The sequence below is a fragment of the Prenolepis imparis genome, unplaced genomic scaffold, assembly GCF_030444845.1.
Source record: "Prenolepis imparis isolate NDT839.2.m4 unplaced genomic scaffold, iyPreImpa1.0 SCAF_15, whole genome shotgun sequence".
NCBI classification, from domain to species: domain Eukaryota; kingdom Metazoa; phylum Arthropoda; class Insecta; order Hymenoptera; family Formicidae; genus Prenolepis; species Prenolepis imparis.
The window spans coordinates 7,723,688-7,738,086 of NW_028141173.1; the positions used below are offsets into that span (position 1 = coordinate 7,723,688).

At 30.9% G+C, this 14,399-nt stretch overlaps 1 long non-coding RNA gene across 1 annotated transcript in view; it reads left to right on the top strand.

Annotated features, from left to right (window-relative positions):
• Window positions 1–1,348: 1,348 nt before the first annotated feature.
• The window catches only part of LOC145946178 (uncharacterized), a 38,753-nt gene continuing 25,702 nt past the window's right edge, over window positions 1,349–14,399 (top strand). Inside the window, exons 1-2 of the long non-coding RNA XR_014427015.1 lie at window positions 1,349–1,610; window positions 2,344–2,414. This is a non-coding gene — a long non-coding RNA (uncharacterized LOC145946178). The remainder of the gene's footprint in view (window positions 1,611–2,343; window positions 2,415–14,399) is intronic.

Genomic DNA, 14,399 nt, shown 5'->3' on the forward strand with positions numbered 1-14,399 from the left:
CATCTAGATGATTCGCCATAACGCTACTGTTTTGCTGAAAAACTATTTAGAAATAAATTGTGCAAATATTTATATATAATATATTCTTTTCTACATGTATTGTTTTATATATATATGTATATAGATACATAATTGCAGCATTTCAAATTTCATTTAGATTTTGTCATAAAATGTTTTCCTATCGGGGTATATATTTCTAAAATAAAGAAATATAATAAATAATATAATTATAAATTATAGGTATACATATTTCTAAAAAGATTATTTCTCATTGTTAGTCATATTCGTGATACAAGAGAGACAAAGACAGAATGCGATAATCTCTCCTTGTCACTCTTGTCAGTATGTTACCACGAAAATTCCCCATGAGCTGCTCTAGATATAGATCTAGTGAGATTCTTTCATATAAGATTTTGGATCGAAGAAGTCACGTAGCTTCGTGAAATTATTTTTTTATATATTCTTTATATAATAAAGCAGCCCGCCTAAGAGTCGGATTTTGCATTTTTGCTCTGAAAAATTTATAATAAATTAAATACGGACTCCTGGCTAACCCAACCTTACCTGTTGCTAGCTGCGTATTTCACCAAATTTATTATAAATTTTATTTTTACGTTTTTTCCAAAAAATAGCTCTTTAGCGGGCTGCGGACAATTCTACTGATTAGAAATATCGTAAATTTAATCGGATTCATTCAGTATTTTGGCTAAAATCTTATATAAACGAATCCGTAGTTCCCGGCCGGCCGCTGGAGGTCTCCACCGTGTCTCCTGTCGACCCTTAATTTTGTTTTAAAAAGATATAAAAGTTATAAAATATTATAAAACAAAATGCCCATGCTCCTAAATACATACAGATTCGCTTACAATAGGCTTGTTTTCTATTCCTGAACTGATGCAATAAGTTAGAATGAGACAATAAAGTATATTTTGTCTCACTTTAACTTATTGCACCAGTGTGCACAGTTCAGCCAGTGCAGGAATAGAAAATAAGCCTTATATGGCATAGCACAATATATATATTACTATTATACATACAATATATATATATATATATCATATTTATAAATATTATTTATGAATTTTTCCTTTTTTTGTGTGTGCTTTCATCACTATTTCAAATGTCGCGCTTCGATAAGCCACACCAATATGGCGCTTAGTGTTCCCCTCTTACGTCTGTTTGCCAGGCAAGGGGAATATATCCTCCCTCCTGTTATTTCTTACCTCCATGGTTGTCGTAAACACCCTTGTACGGGTGCGTTTACATCGAATGTACTTATGGGGAAAAAATAATACGAATTTAATTCATGTTGATTACACAGTTAGCGCCACTGTACCAGCTAGGAAAAACGGCGGCGTGGTCCTTTTCAGTCTTCTCTCTGCTGTAAGCATGCTGTTGCGTCTGGAGTTGTGCTCTGCTCGTCTCGCAAATCGTGAATATGGCGTGGTCTGATAGCCACTGACAAAAGACAATTAAAGATATCGTTTATCGCTTGAGCCGATGATTGCGGATTAAAACACACGACTTGAGATAATTGAGATGGATCGTCTGACACATCATCCGACTTGCATATGCATATTGCGCATATCACATGGAATATCACAATAAAGGTTATGTAATACAATAATTAATTAATATGAATGTAGCTCGTGACAATTTGGAAATAATCAAAATGTACAAAGGCTTTATTAACGAGCAGATAATGGTTAATGCTTAATAAATATATTTTAATACATGATATACAATGATTAAATTTCGCGATACGTTTCGACACTTACTTGTGTCTTATCAGTCGCTGTGTTTCTTAGTTACAATTTGTTCATGTTCATCGAATTGATTAAATACTGGTCGGAATTTAAGTTAGTCAATATTAATATAGCAGTAGCACTCACATTTTAAATCTTAGTCTGTGTGTATGATGTTCTATTATGTGATATTATTAGAATGTATTAGAATACATTCTAATAATATCACATAATAGAGTATTAGAATACATTCTAATAATATCACATAATAGAACATCATACACAGACTAAGATTTAAAAAATGTGAGTGCTACTGCTATATTAATATTGACTAACTTAAATTCTGACCAGTATTTAATCAATTCGATGAACATGAACAAATTGTAACTAAGAAACACAGCGACTGATAAGACACAAGTAAGTGTCGAAACGTATCGCGAAATTTAATCATTGTATATCATGTATTAAAATATATTTATTAAGCATTAACCATTATCTGCTCGTTAATAAAGCCTTTGTACATTTTGGTTATGTAATACATTTGTTCCGGATACATTTGTTCACAATATATTTGTTTGTGATAAACATCTGTTTTTAGGTGCTTCAAGAAATGCCTTGTCTTCTTATTGATTGCCGCCCTGTAGAATAATATTCACTACGTTTATAAAAGTAAGTTGCATTTTACGTAAGTACACACCTTAGTAAGTTTTTACATATACACATACACACACGCGCGTGCGCGCGCGCACGCACGCACACAGATAGAGAGGGTTTGAATCGTTAAATACTGTAGAAGTGACAAACTACGGGGTCCTGATCTCTTTTTGTGATACATACACGTACACATAAACACATACGCGTTTATATATATTTTGCTGTATATTTTTACAATTTTTTTGCTTTTTCTTTTTCTTATAATTAATATAGAAATGTGTGATGAATTGACCAAGAAACCTAGGCGAAGTTTTGCAGAATCTTGGCTTAGTGATGATCGATACAAATCTTGGATACGAAAAGTATCATCCGACAATAGTCTTTATTATTGTAGCATATGCAGTAAAAATTTTTCCTGCAATTCAACACATATATCAAGACATGCGGATTCTGCGTATCACAAAAGTAATATTAAAGGGAATACATTACTATCTGATAATGATTATAATGACAATGTTGATTTGCCAAAAAAGTCGCGTAAATCAGTATTTCAACAAAAATGGTTAGATATCGAGCAATTTAAATTTTGGTTGCGTGAAGTACCACATGACGCAAGTTTATTTTTTTGTTCAATTTGTGAAAAATCTATCGCTGGTGGTTTATCGCACATCCAACGACACGCAAAATCGAAAACACATATAAATATATATAAAAAAAATTATATAAAAATAAGCAAATCAAATGAAGATTCAAATATACAAAATAATGAATCGCTTTCGTTGCTTGATGAGTGTAGAAAATCAATGGAAAGCAGATATGCAACATTCATTGGTAATAAAAATATTTCTCATCAAACTTCAAAACAGATTCTTAGCTTCTTTCAATATATAGGAAAAGATCTTAATGTGTTGAAAAGCATGAGTATGGGCCGAACGAAATGTAAAAACATTATTACAAACGTTTTGTACCCGGTTGAGATGGATCGCCTCATTAATAAGCTTCAGGAAACAAAATTTTCAGTTTTTTTTTACGAAACATCTGATACAACTAATAAATGGATTATTTTTCTTGTTCAATATGTTGATCCGGAGACATTAGACATTTGTGCACAATTAGTTAAATTAATTCATATTGATGTCCAAGATTCAAGCGCAGAACAGTTGTTTCAGGCATTGAAATGTGAAATGTCGAAATTACAGATACCATTTAAAAATATTGTTGCATTGTTATGTGACAATGCATCTGTTATGACAGGGAAACATTTATTGTTTAAAAAAATGTTAGAAGAAGTATGTCCACAATTCTTAGCACTTTCATGCCCGTGTCATTCCGCCGCATTAGCAGCGCATGCTGCTTGTACTAAAATACCCGCATGTTGCGAAGAATTTCTAAAACAAATTGCTAATTATCTTAACAGCAATCCGAAGCGTTTGGATATTTCTCATGAATTGTGTGAATGTTTCGAAGAAACAAATCGCAAAATATTAAAATTACATGATACATGCTGGCTTTCCCATTATTTATTTATCGAAGCATTTCTTGAATCTTGGGATACAATTAAACATTCTCTTAATGAAATGGTTGAGAACGAAAAAACAAATAAAGAATATTTACTACGTATGATGAATGAGGAAGAGATAAAAGCTTATTTTCTCTTTTTAAAATACGTTTTAAATTTCTTTAACACATTTATTACGTACTTTGAAGCAATAGAAACGAGGATTCATTTATTGCAACCAAAATCTGAAAATTTTCTTTTACAAATCTGTCGAAATTTTTTAAAAGAAAAAAATTTTAAATCATTTTCCAGAAAAATCCTTTCTAAAGGAGAAAATGTATTTTCTCTAAAAGAGAATCAAAAAGCTATTAATGAAATTACTTTGGGGTCAGAATGTGAAAAATATCTTGTTGATTTAACGCTAAATGGACATAGAGACATGGCTAGAACTGTTCGAGAGAATTGTTTAACGTTTTATGTGACTGCTGCAGAAGAAATTTATAAAAGATTACCTATAAAGAACATATTTTTATCAAAATTACAAGTTTTTCGACAACATGTAAGTTTATTCAATAGTAATAGAGAAGAATCATTCAATGATGTTTCTTTTGTAGCTAAAACTATCGGTGATTTTGATGAAGATGCTTTAAAGAAAGAATGGATTGCATTACCATCAGACTTTACAATAAAAGAAAAACGAAGCCTCTCTAAATTAAATTTCGACAATATGTGGAAAGAAATTTTACAACGTAGATACACCGATAATAATGCCAAATATCCTAATTTAAGAAAGCTTCTAAATACTATTAGATCACTTCCAAATTCAAATGTCGATCCGGAGAGAATGTTTTCTCTTTTAAATAATTTAAAACCGAAACAACGTAAGAAACTTTCGCCTGCTTCTATTAATGCTATTTGTGTTATTAAATCTGCATTAAAAACAAGGGGAGAAACAGCTATAACTATGACAATTGATGAAAAGCATTTATCTCTTATGTCGGCGGACAAATTATACGCCACCGATACTAAGGAAGATAAAAATATTTTAAAACTACATGCTGCAGATGTTACTAACATAGCTAGTTCCTCATCTCATAAATAATAAATTCCGTCTGTTACAGACATTACTGTCAAAAAGACATTGACCCGTATTCTGAGCTCACATTTATCGGCACATTTAAAGAGCCACATTTAGAGGCGTAGATAAATGTACTAATAATATGACTAAAGTCGGTTGTATTCTCATCGCACATTTAAAGTGCCTCTAACTTAGAAGTACATTTATGATAAGTCCCGCTAAAAAATTTTTTACATGTAATCATATATAACAATATAAAGTTATATCAAAATGTATAAAATTCTATATAAGCTATGTTTAATTATTATACATTTATTAATTATTATACATATATAATTTTGACTCAAATTATATAATTATATATAATTTTATATTAATATTGGATGACTCCTATATATATGTATATATATGTATATATGTATATATGTATAATTATACATAACATATACAGAATTTTATATATTTCTATATAATTTTATATTATTATACATATATGATTATATATAAAATTATATATAAAATTTAGAGAATAAGATTATATATAAAAATTTTTTTATAATCATTTTTTACCGGGATTCGCGCGGACCACGATTGAAATGCACCCTTTCATTACACTTTATACACTAAAGAAAATTTCAGAATTCATCAAATATTATTAATATTGTTATTTAAAAATTTTTATTTACAAAAAATTGATCTATAATAATGTTATTAATGAAATCAATTGTATTGTAGTGATATAATTCAGTGCTCGGAATTAGTTGCCCTTTTCGGACCGATATCTGAAGCGACGCCTTCGGTCCCCCACTACCGTTCGAGGCTCGACGGCCGAGCCGCCGATCACTCGGGCAACGCTATGCCTCAGGAGTGTCCCTACAAAAAAAATATGCTGAGATTATAACTTCCGCGAAATCGTCATTCAATATTTGTATCGGCCGTCGATCCTCGAACGATGGTGGGGGAGCGAAGGCGTCGCTTCAGATATCGGCCCGAAAAGGACAACTAATTCCGAGCACTGATATAATTAATCAAACTTGCAAAGCATCTGTATAAATGTACGTATAAATGCATCTGTATAAACCTTTGAGCATATTTAATGGCACATTTATCGAGAAGGCATAAATGCGCTATAAATGTCGTTCAGAATAGGATTTTCACTATAAAGTTGCGCATTTAGACTAAAAGTGACGAGGCGCCTCTAATGCCTGATTCCTCCAACATGGTTCAAAATTTAAACCGAATTTAAACTCCGATCAATGACATTTTGCGTTCCACCAAGTTTTTAGTGAAGGTTCAACTCAGTTGAACGGCGTTTATCGTGAATGCCAATATTTGGCCGGTTAACGAGTTTGAACGACGTTTAAGTAGAAGACACAATTAAATATATATCATATATATATCTCTCTCTAAAAGAATTAATTACAGAAAATCATAAAGGCCATTGCACGTACAAAAATTTTAGTCGTAATCGCAAGGCCGTAAGCAAATCGTCCAATCACAGTCAAGCTTTCTTATTACGTTATGATAATTCTTCTCTATGATTGGACGATTTGCTTACGGCCTTACGATTACGACTAAAATTTTTGTACGTGCAATGGCCTTAACTCCTAAACAGTTGCAATTGTCATAATTTTTTAGCACTGCCATATATATGTGATATAGCTTTTATGTTAAATATATTATTTTCTAAATAGAATAATTCAATGTTGTTTCAGAAATTAAAAACAATGATTGAATAAATAATATATATGAATTAAATTCATTAAAATATAAAATTAATTTTAAGACCGATATTCATAGTCCGGTCTGATAAAGAATTTTATATCAATATAAAATCTTTCATTGATTCCATAGCATCTTAAAAATAAACTTGAAATGATAAAGTTTATTTTAGGTTTATTGTAAGATGCTATGTAGTCAATGAGAAATTCTTTTACCATCACAGATAAAAGCTATAGCCGGATAAGATAGTGAAAAGTTCCCCCGCGCAAAATGACTTAAAAGTATTTGTGCAATACTTCTAAACAAAAAAATCTTTTTTAGCGCAGTTTATAACTCTCCATCTCCTATCTTTTCTACATAGTAAAAAAAACATGTTTTTTTAATTTAATTTTTCTTGATGTGCTTAATGTTTATGAATACTTGATATAAAAAATATGTTAACAAGAAAAAATGTTTCTTCTTTACAAGAAATTTTTTAAAAATCGATTTATTGAATTGCTTGAATTTTAAAAAAATTCTAAAATTAGAAAATGCGATTTTTATAAGGTTTTTATAGAGGACGTCTTGAAAAAAATTCTCTAATATTTCTCTCATAAATTGATAATTTACGCAATTTATTCAGAAAGAATTTTCTGATTGGTGCAACAAAAAATTAAAAACCATATTTTTTATATGCATATAAATCTAAATTTATGCATTAAATCTAGTTATGAATATTTATTATTAATATAACTGTTTATTAATGTAACTATCTATTTTAATGCTTATATTATAAACTTTTTATCGCTTATATTTATTATAACATATTTCAATAAGTTTATAAAATAATTTATAAAATAAGTTTAAAATATTTGTTATGTTTATATTAAAATATTTATATTTAACTAGATTGAATGTATAAGTTTAGATTTATGTGAATAATAGCGTTATGTAAAAATAGTTTTTAAAATAGTTATAAAAAATAGTCTTTAATTTTTTTAAATATTTTGCACTAATCGGAAAATTCTGAATAACTTGCATAAATTATCATTTTTTTGAAAGAAATATTCGAGAATTTTTTCAAGGCCACCTCTATAAGAACCTTGTGAAAATCGCATTTCTTCATTTTAGGAATTTTTTAAAATTTAAACAATTCAGTAAAACAATTCAAAAAAAATTTTTTTAAACAAATAACTTTTTCTTATTAACATATCTTTTATATTAAGAATTCGTACTTATAAAATTTATATCAAGAATAAGCATAAACACGTTAAAAAAATTAAATAAAAAAAAACATGTTTTTACTATGTAGGAAAGAGAAGGGATGAAGGGTTATGAACCGTTAAAAAACTTTTCTTTTTGGTTTAGAAGTATTGTGCAAATACTTTTAAATTTAAATCATTTCGCACGGGGGCACTTTTTACCATTTTATCCGGTTATAAACTTTAAGGCTCCTGCATACTCGATTGCCAAGTCCGTAAAATTTGTACGACAGCGCCACATTTGGCAAAACTATAAACTATAAAGCGTGAAAATGACATAAATTATTCTTGCGACTTACAGTGTCATTTATCATTTTAGTGCAGTGTTTCTATTTTTAAAATAATTGTTATAATGTTAAAATATACCGAAGTCTCATTTTGTTATAATTTAATATGTAAAAGTAAATATTTATTTCATTTCGATACCTGTCAAACAGCGGGTTTTCGTCCTTGATTAGGCTCAATTCAATTCGACATATACAATGTTATTTATTGCTTACCCAAACAAAAGGAGAGTTTTCGGTATATTTTACAAGTCGGTTCTATCGGTTACAAATCCTATTTTATTGAAAAACATTTTTATTTTAGCGTAAGGCCTTGCGCACAATAGGAAAAATATTAAGAATAAATATTAAATATTAGGAATAAGAATTATTTTAAAATAATAAAATCGGAAAAACTCTAATATAAAAATACAAATTCGGGTATAAAGGACTCTTAGTAGTTTATTAGCCCTTACTAGTCCTTTATACTCGAATTTGTATTTTTATATCAGAGTTTTTTCGATTTTATTATTTAAAAATACTAATATTTAATATTTGTTCCTAATATTTTCTCTATTGTGCGCAGGGCCTAAGTCGCAAGAATTTTCATGGTATATTTTCTCGCTTCTGACGTCATCAATTCAAGATGGCTACAGTGAGTATCCAGGAGCCTTAAGACAATTTGCAATGTTAGATCCATCTATAAATGCTGATTTTAATATTATAATTGAATTAATTTTTCTCCTCTTCTCGCAGCAGAATAAATATGACAATTGCCAATGCAATCGAGAGAAAACACTATTTCATATGAACAATAAAGCAGCCTCAGATCAAATAAGCAATTTCGTTAAGGATATTTTTTTATCGTATTTTGATTTTTATTAGAAAATTTTTACGTACATTTTATTAACATATCTTGATTTCTTCACAAAATAATTATTAATTACTGTTTATTTCTTTTTCTCTTTACAACTTATATTTACTTGTTAAAATTACAAATATTTTTTAACACATTTCCATCACAACTAATCATTTAAAACTTAAAATAATATTTTCTCTTATAATCTGAAATTTGTGTGTATTTAATTATTTTTATTTGACTTTATTTTATAATTTAATTTTTATAAATTTTTTCCGTGATTTCTTTTACCTATTCATTTATTTCATCAATTAAAAGTCTACTAATATATAAGAAATTTTTAAATTATCTTTTTTTACTTTTTTAAAATTTAATAAAATAGTATAAAAGTTTCAAAAAAATCCATTAAGGCTCCTGGGTGCTCACCGCGGCCATATTGGAATCGTGACGTCAGAGGCGAGAAATAACACGTTGAAATTTCTTAGATGCCATTTCTAAATAAAAACATATTTGCATAAAATAACACTTAAGGTGGTTCTTGCATTTAGGTCAAATGTAGATAGCCGGGAAAATTTGATATCAAACGAAAGGTTAACGTTCCTAGAGTGTGTCTGAAAAATTTCGGATTTTTTTACCGCTTTTGGTTCCGGAGATATATGTCCGAAAACTTTGCCAATTTTACATGGTGATAATAGGGAAAGGAGGGTCAGATCGCACATTCATGGAATACGTTCATACCTCTCGACTAGATGAACGAATAAAAAACTGTTCAATCGACGCAATAAACATTTCTAAAGATACTGACGCGACACCAAACTGATTGACCGTACCGTATATAAATAAAGCGAAATTTTCGACAAACTTTTGGCAACTTTCGACACGACACGAGAGTCATGGCGGCCGTATTGAGTGGCTGCTTGGCAACGTCGCACGCGTCAGCTGACGCACAAGGCGCGTGTCCAAGCCTAATACGGTTTCATTTTCAATGTGTCGAAACGAAAGTGGTGCGTTACACGCACTGACAGTTTGGTTATGACGATACACCAGGCGCTCCGGCGGCCATTAAAATCGCGACGTTGCTAAATATATTGTTCCAACTCTAGTCAAATTTGTGATTTCGCTCTGATATTTTCAGTTTATAGCGACGGTTCAATAAGAAAAAACCTTACGGAATAATTAATTTAAATGTATGCTGATTTTTACATACTAAATCATTCATATTTTTCACTAGTAACAATAGTTGCCTTTGTGACTTCAAAGTATTGCAAGAACCACCTTAAGATCTCTTTAATACACTTCTAAAAAACGCCGAAAACTATTCTTTTGCCTTGACAGTCAATCAACAATCGTAAAATGATCGAGATATCAGACTTTGACATGCGGAATGACTGCGCATGTGCAAAGACCCACGGACGTGAAGGATGGAGCATAGTACTCAAAAAGTGAAGGCGGGTAGAGGAAAGTCAGCCATCTTGTTCAGCGACATTAGTTCTGCCATCTAGTCGACAATAATAGTATTACTACAAACAATTATTTCGTTTATTACTTCCTTCACACTTCATAGATTGTCAGAAGAACTTATTATTCTCATTATGGTACTTCGAATTATTTTATCTTTTTTCAAAAATGCCATCTTGTTCAGTAGAAGGGTGCAATAACAGAACATTTCGTAAATCTCAGCAACAAGAAAAAATAGAAGAAAAACAAAAACTAACATTTTATGTGTAAATATATTATATATACAGGGTGTCCCATTTTAATCTCCCCAGGCAAACATCTCGAAAAATATGGAAGATACGGAAAAATGTTTCAGACAAAAGTTGTAAGACTTGAAGGGGGACAGATGACGAAAATCTTAACCTTGAGTGACCTATTGAAGGTCAGGTCAAGGTCATCAATGTTTTCTTAAATGGAACCCCCTATTTTTTATTGCATATTGTAGCCCTTGTCGAGGCGTTTTCAAAACACTACCTATGTGGGTCTTTTGCACAAGTCGTTCCCAAGATACGAAGCTTCAAAGTTGACATATCATCGGCATTCGCATTATCCAATGTACACAGCGGGGAGGTTGTTCAGTCAAATTTGTACATCAAATGGCTCTAAAAAAAGCAGATTTTGTATGTGTGTGTGTGTGTGTGTGCTTCTTTAGTAAAACTTTTCTCTCTTTTTCTCTACCATTTTCTTTTCTCCGTTCCCTTACATTAAAATAACTAGAAGAAAAATAATTAGAGAAAAGTTTTACTAAAGAAGCACACATATACACATACAAAGTCTGCCCTTTTTAGGGCCACTTGATGTACAAATTTGACTGAACAACCTCCCCGCGGTGCACATCAGATAATGCGAATGCCGATGATATGTCAACTTTGAAGCTTCGTATCTTGGGAACGGCTTGTGCAAAAGACCCACATAGGTAGTGTTTTGAAAACGCCTCGACAAGAGCTACAAGAATATGCAATAAAAATAGGGGGTTTCATTTAAGAAAACATTGATGACCTTGACCTGACCTTTAATAGGTCACTCAAGGTTAAGTCCATATTTTCATCATCTGTCCCCCTTCAAGTCTTACAACTTTTGTCTGAAACATTTTTCCGTATCTTCCATATTTTTCGAGATGTTTGCCTGGGGAGATTAAAATGGGACACCCTGTATATATTAAATATGATATATATATTAAATATATATGATTTCTTATTAGCTTATTCGCCCTTATTAGTACTTTATATCCGAATTTGTATTTTTATATTAGAATTTTTTCGATTTTATTATTTTAAAATAATTCTTATTCCTAATATTTAATATTCATTCCTAATATTTTCTTTATATTGTGCGCAGGGCCTTATTTACGCAATTTTATTTCCAAAAGTTTTTATTACCCACAGACTTCTATATAACCTAGACTGCTAACAGATATAGGTGGACATGATGCACAGGTGTGCACGTGACGCCATATTTCGGGTGGGCATTATATATAGGGTGTCTATGTATTTTGAGGCTATCAGGTCTATTGACATTTGACAATACGTACGTATTTTGTTTAATGAGAACTGAACACCCAGTATAATTTGTCCACCCGAAATATGGCTGCCATCCCCACCACTATTTGCACCTCGCATCACTTTTTCGAGTCATTTTGTACAGGTGTTAGCAGTCTTGGTTAGCAGTCTAGGTTATATAGAAGTCTGTGTTATTACCAAAAAAATTAAACAAATAATTCTGATAAGTACTAACAGATAGTAGCACAAATATCGCTAATCAAGATGGCTGAAAGTCAAAATCTCCCTCCCCACTTGAGCTTCAGCCCCCTCGTCTATGATATGATGATATGGTCCGCCCTTCAGGTCCGTGCAAAGACCAGACAGACTGGGCCTCATAATATTACATTTTACAGCTGTTGATTGATTATAAAGGGAAAAGGATAGTTTTCGGCGTTTTTTTAGAAGTGTATTAAAGAGATCTTAAGTGTTATTTTATGCAAATATGTTTTTATTTAGAAATGGCATCTAAAAATTTTTAGCGTGTGTTTTCTCGCCTCTGACGTCACGATTCCGACATGGTCGACAAGGTACCAGGAGCCTTAAATTGTTTTAAAAAAAATTCACAAAAGCTATTTATAGCAAGTTATGCAAAGTTCCCCCCTTAACTATATGCACCAATCACATAATTCGATACAAATATAGTTTGAGTTAGCACCCATAAGATATATATTTAGTTGATAGTAACGAAAGTAAAGTTGGTGAAAAGCAAAACAAGTTGATCGAAGATTAAACTGCGATCAAAGTTGAACGCTGAACTGAATCATGTTGGAGAGAACAGGCATTTTTTAGAGGCGCATTTAGCGATAAAAGTGAACTCAGAACCAGAATAATACCTGTGCAAGACAAATGTATAAAAAAATATCTGTAAAAGACATTACGCTTATAAAAGATAAACGTATAAAAAAATGTATGTAAAGGTGCGTACTGACTTGAGCATTTTTACGCGCACGAACGTTCGTGCGAGTAAACTTTTTTTTATATCAAAATTTTTTATTTGTGTGTACAAAACTGTGCTCCATTTGTTCGCCGAAAATAAATAAAAAAATAGTTTAATTCATTTAATATAAAGCAATTAATAAATTAGTTTAATTAATTTAATTAATAGCAAATTAATTTTTTATTAATTTTATTAATTATTATTTTATTAATTTTTTATTAATTTAATTAATAGCAAAATTAATTTATTTAAATTCGTTTTAATTCCGCAAACACATCCAGACCGAGCATCGATTCGCACGTACTTCTTTTGATGAACAAGCGATGGATCGCATTCATGCGTGCTCAGACTGTGCATTGAAACAAAAATGCTGCGTCCACATTAAAGATGTCTTTTTCTGTAGACACTGAAACACTCATCCGAACCATTTTTTTCGGAAACTGCATCCTCTCCAGTTGCTCCGGGTCATCGTGCGAAAATTAGATTGACTTTGAAATGATCCCAGAGAATAATCTTCACCACATATATGTACGTAAAATTTTCCGCCCTTTCCATTTCTGATGTCAAAAGTAGGAGGTTCCATTTTAAAGAATCAAGTTGATCTTGATTTGACCTTTAAATTTGAGCTCAAGGTTAAATTCAAGTTCATCAGATGCCTATTTTCAAGCCCTACAACTTTTGTCTGAAACATTTTTTTCAAAAACGTCATCCCTTCAAGTTAATCCGGAGTACCCATCTTTTTGGTACTCTCTGTATATGTGTATATGATATGTATGTTTATATATATACAGCCTTACCAATATATACAGGGTGTTAAAAAAGTGTCGCATATGCTCAGCGCCATTCGATAGAGAATGAAAATTTAACAATAAGAAAAGAATCTAATACTATTTTTGACTGATTTTTACTAAATTAAAAAAAAAGAGACTTAAGGTAAATTTTATAAGGCCGAGTTCGCACTTGAGCAAACTGCTTCCTTTCGAATCAGTTTTTCGGAAAATTTTTTCCATTTCTCGCACTCCGCCGTTTGCTTTCTCTTGTAGCTCTGTGCTGATTGATTGATTACAATAATTAATTGCAGCGAAACTACTCACCACATCGAAAAATAGTATTAGACATTTTTATGTATATAATGTCTAAACATTATATACATTTTTTTATACGCTTATCTTTTACATAAGCGTAATGTCTTTTACAGATATTTTTTTATACACTTGTCTTGCATAAGTATTATATCTTTTACAGACGTAATGTTTTTATAACGGACAGAATTTATTATTGTGTATATATACAGAGTGTCCCATTCTAAAGTTTACAGTGCTATATCTCACAGATCAATGATTTTATTGAAAAATGTTTCAAAC